Raw genomic sequence first — 4,513 nt, 5'->3', positions numbered from 1 at the left:
GCATTTACTTTATGGATAATAATCCCTATAGTCTTTTTATAATTAATTAGATAAAAGTATGGGATTATTCTTAATGATATTATGTGCCAAAAGCTACTTGTTACAGAGTAAGGCCCAGTTTGGCATTGCTTTTGAAAACAGCTTTTGGTCTAGAAGCACTTCTGGTGGGATTGAGGGTGTTTGGTAAACTTCAAAATTTGTGCTTTTGGCTGGAAGCGCTTTTGCGCGCAGCAAAAAATGGGAAGCAGCTTCTCGGTTCCGCTTCTGCGGAAACCAAATCTAGAACGCGGTTGATTAAATGAAATTTTACCATCTGGCCAAAATTATCCTTACTGTACTCTCAAATTTACATCAAATCTCCTAACTTTCTTTGCTCCAGTTCCAGAAGAACTCTTCTCTCACCGAGTCCGACTCAAAGCTCTTCCCTCTTCTCTTATTGGGTCTGATCATATCTCTTCTCCTAACCAATGTTTGAAGTCTTAGATCTATGGTAGTTTATTTATCTCTTTGACATATGGTTAATCCCCTTTCTCTTTATCCAATTTCATGGTTTTTATATTTTCCTTCAGTTTCATCTTCTTCAAAGATTTCAAAGAAGAGGCTCTACTCTCTAAGTGGTAATTCTTATTAGGGCTAAATATAGATTACTACTTTGTAATTTGGGTCCAAAATCAATTCAGTCCCTGAACTTCTAATTTCATCAAAAACACCCATGTATTTTCAATTTTGATCTAATAGGTCCAATTTGTTAGTTTTCGACAATTGAGTTATTTAACTTGTTAACGTGACTATGTTTTATGATGTGGTGTCGAGGTGGCCTGCATAGTCAATTTAGGAGTGAGTCCTACTGTTAAAAATAAATAGTTTTTCAACAAATAATCCAACTATAACTTGAACCTATAACATAATATTAATGAATTGGACCTATTAGATCAAAATTGAAAATGTAGGGGTGTTTTTGATGAAATTAGAAGTCTAGGGACTGAATTGATTTTGAACCTAAACCACAGAGTAGTAACCAGTATTTAGCTCTTCTTATTATTTGGGTTGGGTTCTGATTATTTGTGTGCTTCATGATTAATATAGTATTTGTATTTGATGGGTATTCACTATTTTGTGTTGGGTGTTCGTGGTGAGTTGCTGGGTTTTGAAATAAGTTCTTCGATGCTGAAGAAATTGATTTCCATGGTGATGTATTTGATTAATATAAACTCTTCACTGTTACTATTGTACTTGTATTTGATGGGCATTCATTATTTCATGACCTGCTCCTTAATTTGTTAGTTTATTTTGTACTTTGAATTCTTTGTTTCGAAATTTGGGCTTTCTGGTATGTTCTTTTGTTGGTTTCTTGTTCTTCAGTTTGCTAGGCAGGTTTTATTTCTTTGGTTGTTTTACCCTTCGGCTAGTAAGTTTGTTTCCTCTTTCAATGAAATTTCATTTGTCAAAAGAAGAAAAGAAATTGTAACTTGATCAAAGGTGTGTTTGCTCTTCTGCATTTGAGTATTGGAATCCAATGAACAGAGCAGAAATTGATAACCACAAGCAGAGGGTTTAGGGAAACTGCGATACTTCATATACCGAAAATGTATGCATCATGCCTTCAAAGCAGATGTATCGAAATGGAATTGATTGATTGAGGCTAGTTTGTCAAATGATGGCTGCTACTTCTACTACATAACTCAGAAATTTAATTTTGAAAGATTTTGTTCTCACTATTTTCTACTGTTTAACATTGATGACCCTTTTGGTAATTACAATAGTCAAAATAATTTTTATTTATAACTTATCGAATATTCAAAATTTATATTTCATTCTCACAGCACTTCTAAAAATAGTTTACCAAACACTCACCTACTTTCCCTCACAGCAAAGTCAGAAGTGCTTCCCCTCACAGCACAACAATCCCAAACTAAGCCTAAGTTAGCTAGAGGAAGCAATATTCAGATCTTCCGGTCCTATTGCTGAGAGAGGGGGAGGGGGGAGAGAGAGAGAGAGCCAAAAGCATCCAAGCCATTGTACGGCTAATATGAATGTAATTAACGTGAAATTAAGCTATTTAGTTGTTTACTTTTTAGAGGTGAAGGCCATTGCGTACTTTGCTCCATAATTTATGGGTCAGGAGTCGGCAGCATTAATTTTGCTACATGATTTTAGACTATTTCTATACAAATATAGAGTTCCGTTACTCATTAGAAGTACAAAGACAACACGTTAATTAAACAGCAATATGCTATTCTAGCCTTCTAGGTCAATATTCTATATTTTCTGATTGAGAGAATATGGATATGGGTATAAGATTATCAAGAATATACATACCGTCAAATGCTACTTCTCAATGATGAAGATGCTAGTTCTCTTTTGCTCTGTGAATTCAGAATTGCTATTCGATAAATGTCTAGCGATTCATTTTCCTTTTTTTATCTCGTTGATTTCTGGCTTAAAATTTAGAGTTTAGTTCAGAGGTTTAGACTCATGATCGAAAGGCTAATCCTAAAGAACTCATGATCTAAACACTAGCTGCACCATAAAATGCTCAACCCTAGTTCTAAACAGTAGTAACGATCAAGTAACAATTCATCAAATATACAAATATGCATTGCTACGTGATGCATTCGATATATCATATATAAAATAATTATTCTTCTTCACTATACATATATTCTAAGATAAGGAGTCGTGTGATTTGTGAATTAAAGCATTATTAGAGAAAAACACTCACTTAGGTTGTATGTTATTTCTTTGTAGATGTGAGACTTTTGTTTTTCAAATCATTAGTTTGCATTAAGCTACACAACTTCATCAATCTCCACTTTGGCGAGAAGCAACCCATAACAACAATCATCTTCAATCATATTACGGTCTTCTACACTTTCACTCAAGATTTTTTTTTTAATTTTTTTTTTCCCGAGTCTAGCTTGCTCCACCTATATTGCATCTTTCAGTTTGTCAACTTGACTATACGCCTAATTCCACATGCCTTCTTTGGGCTCTGATACCAATTGTCAAACAACAAACTCCGGATTAATAGTGATATTACAAAACTAAAATCGTTTAATCTTAATAGCTTTAAGAAATAACAATTGGTGTGAAATTTTATCCTAAAAGATATTAGCAAGTGACCACAATTTTTTTTTTTAATTTCTCTTTTCAGATATTACTCTTTTTCTCAAACACTTAATTTGCATCAAGGGCCACAACCCCACCACTCTCCACAAAGAAGTTTGTTAAAACATTCTAGCTATACATACTATTACAAATTTCTGACTCTAACGCTTGATTTTATGCAATATTGAGCGTGCTTTATGCTTTCTTTGATCTTTGGTTGGGAATTACTTGTATTGCTTTACCACATTTATGCATGCTGCTCGATCAATTAGTTTTTTTTTTTTTGGGAAGAAATTTATTATTGGACATGCATGTTACTTAGTGGTAGGTAGATTTGTAAAGTAAAATACCATTGGCTGCATTCATATATTTAATCTTCTACATAATGATTCATACATTTTGGATGATTGGAGTGCTGCATTAATGCCATGAACTCTGCAATCTGTAATACTATTATTTTCCCTTCATACATATTCTTTTTTATCTCAGGGAAAACTCATTTCCCTTCTTGTCTTACTTTATCGTCCTCTCCTGCATTATTGGGCCTCGACACCTGGAAAATGGAAATAATTAATTAATTCTCAGAAGCAAGCCAAAACTGCCACCAATCCAAACCCCATCTCTGTCTCCCTCCCTCTCTCCCCATAATTCACATTGCTAGCTAGCCTAGCTATCTAAATTTAAGTTAAGGTACTCGACCACCCTCAACCTCAAGACCTCAGCTCTCATTGTTCTCAAGCATAAACAATGACTGGAATATCAGAACTACTGAATGCTTCCACATGGTATATGGAAAAGGCCATATACAATGACAACTATTATTTCCTGATTAGGGCTTTGGAGGCCAAGAAATTAAAGAGGGTAGAGTACCAGGTGTACTATGTGTCTATGTCCTTTAAATTTGACCCTCCGGCCAGTTGGAGAAATTATATATCCAAGGACATTATTGATGGATCACGACGTACCCACATGGACATGGTTGTGTTATCCATTTATGAGAGTGATAGATCGTAGCTATCTGTGTGGTATATCTAGCTTTATTTGCACCCAACATATAACACATCCCACGTTACTTCTTTCTTTGCCAAGTAGGTCTTGTGGTACTTGTTAAATTTCCACCCTGGAAAAAGTTTAGTTCTCTGTAGTATTCGATCTTCTTTATATAGGGTGTCTATGAAGATTTAAGTGTAGCTGAAATGGCTTTTTAATTAATTAGGATTTCTCTCGTTTGATTGTAACGCTTCTGATAGTAAAATCTATCGATTGAGCAACTTTCCGGTTTCGGAAAACTAGTAGCTGTGGAAAGGTTTAGGTTCCCGAAAGCTACAGAGCGCTAAATGAATTCACTCGTTGCTGGAGGCTGCAGTACATTAGCTATTGCTCATGGCTTTTCGATCCCGATTTG

The sequence above is a fragment of the Rosa rugosa genome, chromosome 3 (assembly GCF_958449725.1).
Source record: "Rosa rugosa chromosome 3, drRosRugo1.1, whole genome shotgun sequence".
In the NCBI taxonomy this organism is placed as follows: domain Eukaryota; kingdom Viridiplantae; phylum Streptophyta; class Magnoliopsida; order Rosales; family Rosaceae; genus Rosa; species Rosa rugosa.
Note: the sequence above shows the minus strand (reverse complement) of the source record.